The sequence below is a fragment of the Oncorhynchus nerka genome, linkage group LG3 (genome assembly GCF_034236695.1).
Source record: "Oncorhynchus nerka isolate Pitt River linkage group LG3, Oner_Uvic_2.0, whole genome shotgun sequence".
Classification (NCBI taxonomy): domain Eukaryota; kingdom Metazoa; phylum Chordata; class Actinopteri; order Salmoniformes; family Salmonidae; genus Oncorhynchus; species Oncorhynchus nerka.
In genome coordinates, this window is record NC_088398.1 from 49,108,182 (window position 1) to 49,122,887 (window position 14,706).

The window sequence follows — 14,706 nt, forward strand, 5'->3', positions numbered from 1 at the left end:
AAGTCAACCAGCATTTTTTTCCATTCTCCTGCCTTTGCTATTCTCCTTTTTATAGTCCTCCCGGTTTTGACGTTTGCCTGTTTCTGGACTCCGTACCCGCCTGCCTGACCATTCTGCCTGCCTTGACCTCGAGCCTGTCTGCCACTCTGTACCTCCTGGACTCTGAACTGGCTTTGATATTTTGCCTGTCCATGACCATTCACTTGTCTACTCCTTTTTGGATTATTAAAGATCTTAAACTCCAACCATCTGCCTACTGTGTGCATCTGCGTCTTGCCTTGTGTCATGATAAACACAGTGTGTTGGTGGCCCGCTACCAGGAACTTTGGGCTCTCCTTCTCCATGGCCGACTTGAGTAAGACATTGAAGTGTGTTAACCCTCGCAAGGCTGCCGGCCCAGATGGCATCCTTCGCCGCGTCCTCAGAGGATGCGCAGACCAGCCTGTTGGTGTGTTTACGGACATATGCAATCTCTCCCCATCCCAGTCCGCTGTCCCCACATGCTTCAAGATGGCCACCATTGGTCCTGTACCCAAGAAAGCAAAGGTGACTGAACTAAATGACTATCGCCCCGTAGCACTCACTTCTGTCATCATGAAGTGCTTTGAGAGACTAGTCAAGGATCATGTCCTCTACCTTATCTGTCAACCTAGACCCACTTCAATTTGCTTACCACCCCAATAGATCCACAGATGATGCAATCACCATCACACTGCACACTGCCCTATCCCATCTGGACAAGAGAAATTTGTATGTAAGAATGCTTTTCATTGACTATAGCTCAGCATTCAACACCATAGTACCCTCCAAGCTTATCATTAAGCTTGAGGCCTTGGGTCTGAACCCCGCCCTGTGCAACTGGGTTCAGGACTTCCTGATGGGCCACCCACAGGTGGTGAAGTAGGAAACAACACCTCCACTTCGCTGATCCTCAACACTGGGGCCCCACAATGGTGCGTGCTCAGCCCCCTCCTGTACTCCCTGTGTATCCATGACTGTATGGCCAAGCATGTCTCCAACTCAATCATCAAGTTTGCAGACGACACAACCGTAGTAGGCTTGATTACCAACAATGACGCCACAGCCTACAGGGAGGAGGTGAGGGCTCTGGGAATGTGGTGCAAGAAAAATAACCTCTCACTCAACATCAACAAAACAAAGGAGATGATCGTGGACTTCAGGAAACAGCAGAGGGAGCACCCCCCCCACCCTATCCTGATCGATGGGACCACAGTGGAGAAGGTGGAAAGCTTTAAGTTCCTAGGCATACACATTACTGACAAACTGAAATGGTCCACCCACACAGACAGTGTGGTGAAGAAGGCGCAACAATGCCTCTTCAACCTCAGGAGGCTGAAGAAATTTGGCTTGGCACCTAAAACCCTCACAAACTTTTACAGATGCACAATTGAGAACATCCGATCGGGCTGTACCACCGCTTGGTATGGCAACTGCACCGCCCGCAACCGCAGGGCTCTCCAGAGGGTAATGCGGTCTGCCCATCGCATCACCGGGGGCAAACTACCTGCCCTTCAGGACACCTACAGCACCCGATGTCACAGGAAGGCCAAAAAGATCAGGACAACAGCCGAGCCACTGCCTGTTCACCCCGCTATCATCCAGAAGGCGAGGTCAGAACAAGTGCACCAAAGCTGGGACGAGAGACTGAAAAACAGCTTCTATCCCAAGGCCATCAGACTGTTAAATAGCCATCACTAGCACATAGAGGCTGCTGCCTATATACATAGACTTTAAATCACTGGCCACTTTAATAAATGGAACACTAGTCACTTTAATAATGTTTACATATCTTGCATTACTCATCTCATATACTGTATTCTATACTGTCTTAGTCTACACCGCTCTGACATTGCTCGTTCATATATTTATATAATCTTAATTACATTCATTTACTTAAATGTGTGTGTATTGGATATATGTTGTGAAATTGTTAGATATTACTGCACTGGTGGAGCTAGAAAAACAAGCATTTCGCTACACCCTTAATAACATCTGCTAAACACGTGTATGTGATCAATAACATTTGATTTATTCCATATAAGGCATGACCTTATGAAAGTTGCACAGCATACCCTTCATCTTGTCATAAATCAAATCTAGTGATACATAACTTGACATTTCTTCCATCCATTATGGGAGGATCAACCAACCTTCCAACAAGCATTTCACTACACCTGCAATAGCATCTGTAAATATGTGTATGTGACCAATAAAATTTGATTTTGAATTAATTGCAATGCATTTCTTAGCCGCTATAAATACTAGGTTACACTGTTTCTTCTGATAAGTTTCCAGTATCAACATTTCCAAGCAAACAAAAACAGGACGAAGGGAGAATCTGTAGACATGCTGAGATAAAATAACATACTCTTTGCCAGAATTCATCCAGCCTTCACAAGACCTGACATGCAAATATTTTCCCTTTTGTGTTTTACACCTCCAGCAGAATAATTACATTTCTGTGTGCATTATATTCAGTTTCACTGGCATATAGTACATTCTATGGATGGTCTTAAACTGTAATAATTTATGTCGGAGATTATATGAGCATGACTGGACATTCAAACGTATCTGCATCCATTCATCATCATCAATAGCATCTCCCAGTTCTTCCTCACATTTTTGTTTCACATGTTTTGTGTCATCGGGAAAAGCCTCTATCAACTCTTGGTACAGTTTGGAAATCAACTTTAGAGGTTTGTCAGACTGCTTTAAAATAGTTTAAATCTTTTAAGCTTCTTGCTTGTCCCATGTTTTCTGTACAGAGAAAATAAAGTGTTGTATCTGCAGCTCTGCCACAGACTGGTCTTCCCTGGCTGCCTGACCCTGATGAGACCCCTGTCACCGTCTGATCCTGCTCAGATGAGGCATGACAAAGAATGACATTAGTATACATTATATTTTCCATGAATAGAATCAATGGTTCAACAATTGAAATGACCATTATTCCCAGATCCCAGACTGTAGCCTACCCATCAACTCAAGATGGAACTTTGTATCCATTCACTCATAGTTATAATATATTGGAAAATGTACCTGAGCTATGTAGACCGGTCTTCCTTGGCTGTCTGACACTGCAGGGACACCTGTCACCATCTGATCCTGCTAAGACATGATGAGCATGGTGTTGTGTACTGACTGTGCACCATGACAGTGAAGCCTGTAGAGCTGTATATACTGTGTCAGTGTGAAAAGTAGGGAATTAGCTAGGGAAACGGACAGTTCAAAAACATTATATTGCTATACTGACTAATAAAAACTCACATTGTGCTGAAAAAACATCCGAATATCGGTCTTCAATCATTTGGCCACTGGTTTCATCGTTTGATTCAGGTCTGGTGTGATTGAGGCAAAAATAATAGCTAACGTTAGCGAGCTAGCTAACTAACTAGCTAATGTTAGCCAGCTTTTGGCTAGCTCTGCTAGCTAATGGTACAATGGTACATCATCAAATGTACCTCTGTTGAAAAGGGACAAAGTAAAGGCTACAAAACATTTCCATACACACAACAGCTGTTAGATACTGCTTTCTGACAGATAGTTAGAGGCTAGCTAGAGCTAAGCTGGCTGTGGTAGCTACTGGCTAGCTAACTAGCTGCTGGTAGTTCATTCACCTTAGTGGAGGGGGGATGAAACGTTAGCTAAGGTAACATGTCAGTTACACTACTAGCTCAGTACTGGGAATATATATACTTTTCTTCTGTCAAACAGTAGTTACCTTACCAGCTAGATCAGACAACTAAAGAGTAGCCAGTTTCTGCTCTGCTTGCTTTTACAACTCAGAGAAAAAGTGCAACACAGACAGCAGCTACCTCTGTTCATCTCTCCTGTGCTGGTCTTATGCGCCAGCCTTTCAGAAGCTTTGCCTTCAAACAGCCTGTCTGCTCTGCGGTGTCTCTGCGGTCCTAAATGCAGCAAGCTGAAACCAGAAAACAGTCTACCTGACTGCTCTGAGGCGTCCGCATGGTCCTAAAGCACACCGGAGATGTAACACAGTGCTATGATAAAACTATGGGGGACAAAAATGCCATTTCAGAATTGTCACCAGTGAAGGTGCGCCCCTGCCCCTGTTGGTCACAGATACCTTTTAAAAAAGTAGGGCATGGATCAGAAAACCAGTCAGTATCTGGTGTGACCACCGCAGCACGACACATAGATTTGCATAGATTTGATCAGGCTGTTGATTGTGGCCTGTGGCATGTTGTCCCACTCAACTTCAATGGCTGTGCAAAATTGCTGGATATTGGCGGGAATTGGAACACGCTGTCGTACATGTCGATCCAGAGCGTCTCAAACATGCTCAGTGGGTGACATGGCTGGTGAATATGCAGGCCATGGAAACAACTGGGACATTTTTAGATTCCAGGAATTGTGTACAGAGCTTTGCGACATGGGCCGTGCATTATCATGAAACTGAAAACGTTAACCTTAAACATGAGGTGATGGCAGCAGATGAATGGCACGACAATGGGCCTCAGGATTTCGTCACGGTATCTCTGTGCATACAAAATGCCATCGATTAAATGCAATGGTGTTCGTTGTCCATAGCTTATGCTTGCCCATACCATAACCCAATGGCAACAGCTCTGGTGCAGTCAGCATGTCAATTGCATGCTCCCTCAAATCTTGAGACATATTTGCCATTTTGTTGTGTGACAAAACTGCACATTTTAGAGTGGACTTTTATTGTCCCCAGCACGAGGTGCACCTGTGTCAATGATCATGCTGTTTAATCAGCTTCTTGGTAAGGTGGATGGATTATCTTGGCAAAAGAGAAATGCTCACTAACAGGGATGTAAACAAAGTTTTGCACAGAATGAGACAAATAAGCTTTTTGTATGTATGGAAAAAAAGTCTGGGATCTTTTATTTCAGCTCATGAAACATGGGACCAAAACTTTACATTGCATTTATATTTTTGTTCAGTGTATTCAATTCACAAATCATTATTCCCAATTGCCTGATATTAAATGGTATTATACGGTGGTTATTATTCATAGGTTATTACTGCATAATTAGCACTTAGCCTGCAATGTTTCAGAAAATACCTGATTAATAACTGACGGTTTGCATGTAGGAAATGTATTATTTTCAAAGACCTTGACAGTTATAATAAAGCCATTGGAGAGATGATCAACATCTTTATTCAGCATCTCACTCAGTCACCAGAGTGGAATAACAGGTCTTTCCCACATAGAAACCTCTATCAGATGTAATGAGGAAAACAGTTGTGCCTTATCCATATCCACATGTGCACATGTACATTTGCATAAACACATTTCCCCAGACCAGTCTTTGTTTTTGTCTTTCTTTGAGTTTGTCATTCCATGCTGGAGGTGTTGTTTCAGTCTAGAATCAGACAGCCTCAGAACCAAGAGGACGGAACCAGGCTTTTTTCTGATGCGTGAAATTAATGTTGCTGTTCTTTGTTGATAATCCACCAGTTTCAAAATGCCCCAAACCAACATTTCTTACTTTCAAATTCAAATAGCAGAGCCTTTTTCTCTGTCTTCCATCTCTCTTAAGAGTTTCTTATTACAAAAAAAGTTAATTCTAATTTTAATATTCACAATAATACTGTCCGTCATATAGGGAAACTATCTGCAGGAGTCAGTTATTTCTTGAAAAATGGCATTAGCCTTAGACATGAGGAAAAATGATATCGCCATAGTTCATGGATGTATAGAAGTACATTTCATTGTGAGGCTAAGACGAGTGAACAAGCCCTGTGCTCAGGGCCACAATCTAGTCATTCAGAACCTCCAGCAACAGTCTAGCCGACCTACACATTAAGGAATGAACTGTTTCTCTTTATTTGACCCGTGGCAAAAATAAAATACTTTAATTACCAGGGAGAGAATTATTCTCACTTGGCTGTACGCATGAGTGGAGGGGATAGGATAGGGAGTGACAACAGACTCCAAATGTAACACCAAGACATAGCGAGAGATCACGGTATGTTGATTCTCATGGGTTAGGTTGTGTAGCCTTTTCCTTCTTCACCTTATTACAAAGTATACTGAATGTCAACTCCTTAAAAACTTTCATAAAACCGTAATCTCTGGAAATATACTGTAACCTAGCTATAAAAGGGATTTAATGATTCTGCTCTTATCAGAAACTAATAACAAATATGATAGATGATCAAAATAAAGGGAGGGGCAAACAAACATCTCATTCATGTTTCCATCCGACTTAAATTGGGGATATTGCGAATTTTCCTAAATCAAAACAGGGAAAGTGGTCACAAGTCGGCTGTTTTTGAGTAACACAGTCCTAGATCAACAGTCATGTACAAATGAAACACGCACACACTTTCAGAACACACAACTTATACAGTAAACACACACATGCAGTACACACGACACCAACTGTTCAAAGCAACGTGTCTTAACAGGCCAATGAAAACGTTTAATGCATTCAGTATTTTATGGACTCTGCTATAAAACCTTTTACAGTGGGGTGGCATTTTGCGACGGGGTAGACGGAAGGCATTGTTATGGGCTTTACGGCGTCGTCAGGTCGCGACCTGGGTCTGTTGTGGCTGCTCTGCTAGTCTACAGCTACTAGGAGCATGGTACATAGGGCATGGGTAGAGGAATGGTGGATGTGGAGTAGACAGAATAGGGTTGTAATTGATTCTAGGGGTGAACCAAGTTATGGACATAAAGCTAAGGTTGGAGTTGAGGGTTGGGGTTGAACCGGGATGTGGACATAAAGCTAAGGTTGGAGTTGAGGGTTGGGGTTGAACCGGGATGTGGACATGAAGCTAGGGTTGGAGTTGAGGGTTGGGGTTGAACCGGGATGTGGACATGAAGCTAAGGTTGGAGTTGAGGGTTGGGGTTGAACCGGGATGTGGACATGAAGCTAAGGTTGGAGTTGAGGGTTGGGGTTGAACCGGGATGTGGACATAAAGCTAAGGTTGGAGTTGAGGGTTGGGGTTGAACCGGGATGTGGACATGAAGCTAGGGTTGGAGTTGAGGGTTGGGGTTGAACCGGGATGTGGACATGAAGCTAGGGTTGGAGTTGAGGGTTGGGGTTGAACCGGGATGTGGACATGAAGCTAAGGTTGGAGTTGAGGGTTGGGGTTGAACCGGGATGTGGACATGAAGCTAAGGTTGGAGTTGAGGGTTGGGGTTGAACCGGGATGTGGACATGAAGCTAGGGTTAGGGTTGTGGTTGAGGCTAGGGTTAGGGTTGAAGCGGGATGTGGAGATAAAGCTAGGGTTAGGGTTGTGGTTGAGGCTAGGGTTACGGTTGAACCGGGATGTGGACATGAAGCTAGGGTTAGGGTTGTGGTTGAGGCTAGGGTTACGGTTGAACCGGGATGTGGACATGAAGCTAGGGTTAGGGTTGTGGTTGAGGCTAGGGTTAGGGTTGAAGCGGGATGTGGTCATCAAGCTAGGGTTGGGGTTATTCATAATCAGGAGGGAATAGAAACCCTGTCCACGGTTATGGATAATATTAAATCAGGTGTTAGTGAATGATAACTCAATGAATCCACTGATGGAAGGATGCTAGATGTTCCCAGTGTGAATATTGGAACAAAAGTAAGAGTGATGTGGACAATCTAAAGGTTGTCACAGAATAAACTAAGATGTAACAATATTACCTAATCTCTGCCATGACTTTAACTGTTCTATCAGAGGCACGCAGTGATTCATAGCTTCATAACTGTTGGTTATCCTATCGTCTCTCCCAATTGGTCTGTAAAGAGGGGTGACATCTATTCAAATTTCATAGTAATAATACCTCATACAATCAGTGGAGGAGTAAGGAAAGTTAGCCTTCCACCTGCGACCAAATGCATCTACTTTTTGGCTAAATTTGAAGACTAATCTTCACACATTTTCAAACAAAGAATCTCTTCATTCTCAATATCCAATGCAGCCAGTCTTTAATACTGTCTACACAACAGTACATGCAGCCAGTCTTTAATACTGTCTACACAACAGTACATGTTTATTATGTTCAACAGTCTTGATTTCAATTCTGTTCTAACCGTACTATTGTTGACAAACTGAGTGGGCTGTGCTGTTTGTTGCCTCTACAATACCGTGCCACGACGTGAACAGCAGAGTCAGTCTGACACACTTTGCTTAGCTCGAGAGATTGCATTAATTCTCCCGTTTCTCCCTGCGACTACCAGGTGGAAGAGCATAACCACAGGGCAAAATTGTTCAGTGTTTAAAACATGGAATGCCATTTTTCTAGTTGTACGGATTGAATATGTGTTAGCGGTAAATTGCAGTGATGTGTCATGTCGTGTTTAGTGGCCATTTAGTTTATGATACCGACGGATCCACATTGCATTATGTTCCGCTCTCTACGGAGCTGAATATTGGAAATGAGAGGGTGTCATCATGGGTAGGATTGGGACAAATATCAGGTCAATTGCTTTATGGAGATATGTGTGAAGCCCAAATGGATTACTTTTCTTGTCACAAACGATACCAATATGGCATACACCAAACAAACGAATCCCAAGGGACTACAACAGGGCTCCAAACTGGGCAATCTAGGATTTGAATGAGATTCAAAGCATCAAAGACGTCATTATCTCCAAGTAACCCATCGACTACCGTGGTACTTGATAATACCCTACGCATTATGTCAATAGAAAATACAGCCACCATGCTGAGGGCCCCCTGTGTACTCACCACTCCTACTCACACATTAGCTGCATACAAAACCTCTGTGAGCCACTCTCTGTGCTGGCTGAAGGTGGGGGGCCAGAGGGGTTTGGGGGGGGGGGGGGCAGCAGGAGAGGAGGGGTCCCCAAGCCCCTCCACCCCTCTTCCTTTTATATCATCTTTGAGAAAAATGCATTGGAAGGGGATTGTGGGTAGGTATGCCCGGGGCTAGAGCCGAGTGTCGCGCTCAGTTGTGTGGGTGGACAGTTTGATGATGCACCCTGAGGCCTGTGTTACCTCAAAGTCCATTAATAACCACTATGGGCGCCTCTCCAGTCCCTATGCAGCCTAGCCCTACAACACAGCAGCCCTAAAGTACGTGTGCATAATGAAAAGGTTTAATAACTCTATCGGTTTAAAACATCTTTTCCTCCTCGGTGTCGTGTGAGCCCGTTTGACTAATTCTGTTTTCTTGGCCTGATTTTACTTCATAAAAGATCAAGGGTATATAAGAAGGCAAGGGATTCAGGTTGCTGCTAGCAACACTAAAGGGGAACATGCTTTGAATAGGGGGTAGAGATTTAAAAGGGGAAGGCGGCCAAACAATGCTGCGGTTAGGCCTATATGGTTAATTCCTGATGATATGGTTAACGTTTAACCTTTTCACCCTCCGCTAATGAAAGTGTCTGTTCTACCTTGAATACCTAGTTATAAGGTATTCTCTAAAGGGGCTGAACAATTATTTAAACCATGGTAGTACATGATTGCATTGTTAGTACTGGCAGTCTGGGCATGACACATTAGGAGCTCCACCTGAAAATACATGTACCAAAGATATTTGCTTGTCAGATATGGATTCTAGTATTGTAATCTGTTGAACATTCTCAAACAAAACACTATATTCTACAAAACAATAGAAAACAATGTTTATTTGTAGAACTTTAGAAGACAGAGCGTAGACAGAGAGACCTGCATTGATACCAGCAGACAAGTACCTCGCCCAAGTCAGCCCAAGTCTGATTAGGTACTTCAGTCTCCTGGGGCCTCATTTACAGCTGTTAAATATGGGCAGAATAAGCATACATGCTGCCTATAGCAAGTGTCTAAGATTTATTGTATATTCAAAATAATTTAAAATGAACAAAAATATTAACTCAACATGTAAAGTGTTGGTCCCATGTTTCATGAGTTGAAATAAGATTCCAGAAATGTGTCATACGCACAAAAAGCGTATTTCTCTCAACTTGTGTGCACACATTTGTTTACATCCCTGTTAGTGAGCATTTATCACTTGCCAAGATAATCCATCCAAATGACAGGGGTGGCATATCAAGAAGGTGATTAAACAGCATGATCATTACACAGGTGCATATTATGCTGGGGACAATAAAAGGCCACATACTCTAAAATGTTCAGTTACATAATAAAAAAAAATGTATAGTCATTTAGCAGGCGCTCTTATCCAGAGCGACTTACAGTAGTAGTAGTGAGTGGATAAAATGCCACATATGTCTTAAGTTGAGGGAGCGAGCAATTGGCATGCTGACTGCAGGAATGTCCACCAGAGCTGTTGCGAGCATTGAATATTAATGTCTCTACCATAAGCCGCCTCCAACGTCATTTTAGAGAATTTGGCAGTATGTCCAACCATGTGTAGTAACCAAGCCAGCCCAGGACCTCCACATTTTGCTTCTTCACCTGCGGGATCGTCTGAGACCAGCCACCCAGACAACTGATGAAACTGTGGGTTTGCACAATGGAAGAATTTCTGCACAAACTGTCAGAAACCGTCTCAGGGAAGCTCATCTGGTTGCTCGTCGTCCTCACCAGAGTCTTAACCTGACTGCATTTCGACGTCGTAACCTAATTCCGCTGGTACGCGGCCATCGAAGAAGGAAAAATAGGAAAAAGATTCCTATGTCTATATTTTAGATTCTAAAAATAAAACACAGATGTTCTCTTCTCGTTAAAGTGGAACTGACAGCATTTTAACTACTTTGCAGATACGAAACAGAATCATATCAGTCAAAAATATCAAATTCCCAGTTTATGCTACAAAACCAACTTCATAAGAGGTTTTAAAAATAGGTTCTATTTGACTCAACATTCCATGATGTACACTAAGGCATTGTTGGCAGAATATATCAGTTCAATGCATGATTAAATTAATTCACTAATACATTTCTTAGTAGTCCAAAAATATGACTTTATGGTTGTAAATCACAGCTGGCCTGGTACATTGTTTGCTGCCTCCATTCAGGACGCACCGTTTCAGTTTCAATTACTCAAAATGTTGACAAAAAACTGACAAATGTAACTAAGGCTGGGAATGTCAATACCCATCAAACTAGCAAGGGCAATGATCACCAGTCAGTCATAACATGGCTAATATGCTAGGGTATCTATTTATGTAGCAAGCTAAAAACAGAGCCTAACGTTAGCTAGCTAGATAGCTGCTAGGAGGACAGTGTCATTGGAGAGGTCATGGTCGCATATTTTCCCCTGGTATTGTTTTTCGGTGGCTACACAGCTAAAGATGCACGTGTCATTTGGTTAGCTAGCAAGAAATGTGAATCACTTTGCTAGCTAGCTATGCAGAACGACTGTTATCCAATTAGCATATCTCTTGCATTCGCGAAATCACTCTGGCTAGCTATGTACTCTGAAATTTTGTCTGAGTGTGCCAGAGCGCAAAAAAACGTAATAGTCACGTACGCTCTATATAACATGTAAACAGCCTAACCAGCTCTGCTCGGGCGAGTAAAATGGTGAGTGAGGTGTTCCCTCATTTGTGTCTGGAAGTAGCTAGCAAGCTAGGACACTTTAGCCAGTTAGCTTGGGTGCTCTGTTGGGACATTGGCAGATAAGCTACAGAAGGACGAGCAGGCAATTACCCATCGTTTATCATTTCAATTTTGATGGCCAACTAGCTGAAAAAGTTTGAGAGGGTTTGTCGAAATGTTCCTTCGTTAGATTTTAGCTCATCTTGCTCTGGCTAGCATTAGTTGTTGATCTTGTTGTTGTTAATGTGCATATACAGTACCAGTCAAAAGTTTGGACAGACATTTAAGGGTTTTCTTTATTTCTACTATTTTCTCCATTGTAGAATAATAGTAAAGACATCAGACAATGAAATAGCACGTATGGAATCATGTAGTAACCAAAAAAAAGTGTTACATTTGAGTTATTTCAAAGTAGCCACCCTTTGCCTTGACAGCTTTGCACTTGGCATTCCCTCAAATCAGCTTCATGAGGTAGTCACATGGAATGCATTTACATTAACAGGTGTGCCTTGTTAAAAGTTCATTTGAGGTATTTCTTTCCTTCTTAATGCGTTTGAGGCAATCAGTTGTGTTTGGACAAGGTAGGGGTGGTATACAGAAGATAGCCCTATTTGGTAAAAGACTTAAGATAATAAGCAAAGAAAAATGACAGTTCATCATTACTTTAAAAAGGTTAACACTTTTTTGGTTACTAAATGTTTCCGTATGTTATTTCATAGTTTTGATGTCTACACTACTATTCTACAACGTAGAAAATAGTACAAATAATGAAAAACCCTTGAATGAGTTAAATCCAAACTTTTGACCGGTACTGTGGGGAAAGATAGCCTACCTTTTTATGATTGTTTGATCAATAGGACTGTAAACTTCCCAAATGTAATAGGGTTCCCTCTGTATTTATTTACAGTTGAAGTCGGGAGATTACATACACTTATGTTAAGAGTCATTAAAACTTGTTTTTCAACCACTCCACAATTTCTTGTGGTTAGAGGTTAACAAACTATAGTTTTGGCAAGTCGGTTAGGACATATGCATTGTGCATGACACAAGTAACTTTTCCAACAATTGTTTACAGACAGATTATATAACTTATAACTCACTGCATCACAATTCCAGTGGGTCAGAAGTCTACATACACTAAGTTGACTGTGCCTTTGAACAGCTTGGAAAATTCCAGAAGATTATGTAATGGCTTTAGAAGCTTCTGATAGGCTAATTTACATAATTTGAGTCAATTGGAGGTGTATCTGTGGATGTATTTCAAGGCCTACCTTCAAACTCAGTGCCTCTGCTTGACATCATGGGAAAATCCAAATAAATCAGGCAAGACCTCAGAAAAACAATTGTAGATCTCCACAAGTCTGGTTCATCCTTGGGAGCAATTTCCAAACGCCTGAAGGAACCACGTTCATCTGTACAAACAATAGTACGCTAGCATAAACACATTTGCTGTCAAACCGCTCAGGAAGGAGATGCATTCTGTCTCCTAGAGATGAACGTACTTTGGTGCGACAAGTGCAAATGAATCCCCAGAACAACAGCAAAGGACCTTGTGAAGATGCTGGAGGAAAAAGATAAAGTATCTATATCCACAGTAAAACGAGTCCTATATCGACATAACCTGAAAGGCCGCTCAGCAAGGAAGAAGCCACTGCTCCAAAACCACCATAAAAAAGCCAGACTACGGATTGCAACTACACATGGGGACAAAGATAGTACTTTTTGGTCTGATGAAACAAAAATATAACTGTTTGGCCATAATGACCATCGTTATGTTTGGAGGAAAAAAATGGGATGCTTGCAAGCCGAAGAACACCATCCCAACCCGTGAAGCACAGGGGTGGCAGCATCATGTTGTGGGGGAGCTTTGCTGCAGGAGGGACTGGTGCACTTCACAAAATAGATGGCATCGTGAGGCAGGAAAATTATGTGGATATATTGAAGCAACATCCCAAGACATCAGCCAGGAAGTTAAAGCTTGGTCGCAAATGGGTCTTCCAAATGGACAATGACCCCAAGCATACTTCCAAAGTTGTGGCAAAATAAAAGCTGAAATAAATCACTCTCTCTAACATTATTCAGATGTTTCACATTTTTTAAATAAAGTGGTGATCCTAACTGACCTAAGACAGAGAATTTTTACTAGGATTAAATGTCAGGAATTGTGAAAAACAGTTGAAATGTATTTGGCTAAGGATGTATGTTCCGACATCAACTGTACATATTTGCAGAAATCCATTTAGCCTAATGCGTTCTAATGATCTAAAGTCGCGCTGTTGCAACTGCCTGTAAACACGCGGTCCAGTTCAAAGTGAATGATGGCAGGCCCTTGTGGCAAATGGCTTGTTGGCATATAGACCTAGTGTACCTTTTTATTTATTTATTTATTTATTTCACCTTTATTTAACCAGGTAAGCAAGTTGAGAACAAGTTCTCATTTACAATTGCGACCTGGCCAAGATAAAGCAAAGCAGTTCGACACATACAACGACACAGAGTTACACATGGAGTAAAACAAACATACAGTCAATAATACAGTAAAAAAAACAAAAAAAAAAAAAAAGTCTATATACAATGTGAGCAAATTAGGTGAGAAGGGAGGTAAAGGCAAAAAAGGCCATGGTGGCAAAGTAAATACAATATAGCAAGTAAAACACTGGAATGGTAGTTTTGCAATGGAAGAATGTGCAAAGTAGAAATAAAAATAATGGGGTGCAAAGGAGCAAAATAAATAAATAAATGAAATACAGTTGGGAAAGAGGTAGTTGTTTGGGCTAAATTATAGGTGGGCTATGTACAGGTGCAGTAATCTGTAAGATGCTCTGACAGTTGGTGCTTAAAGCTAGTGAGGGAGATAAGTGTTTCCAATTTAAGAGATTTTTGTAGTTCGTTCCAGTCATTGGCAGCAGAGAACTGGAAGGAGAGGCGGCCAAAGAAAGAATTGGTTTTGGGGGTGACTAGAGAGATATACCTGCTGGAGCGTGTGCTACAGGTGGGAGATGCTATGGTGACCAGCGAGCTGAGATAAGGGGGGACTTTACCTAGCAGGGTCTTGTAGATGACATGGAGCCAGTGGGTTTGGCGACGAGTATGAAGCGAGGGCCAGCCAACGAGAGCGTACAGGTCGCAATGGTGGGTAGTATATGGGGCTTTGGTGACAAAACGGATAGCACTGTGATAGACTGCATCCAATTTGGTTGAGTAGGGTATTGGAGGCTATTTTGTAAATGACATCGCCAAAGTCGAGGATTGGTAGGATGGTCAATTTTA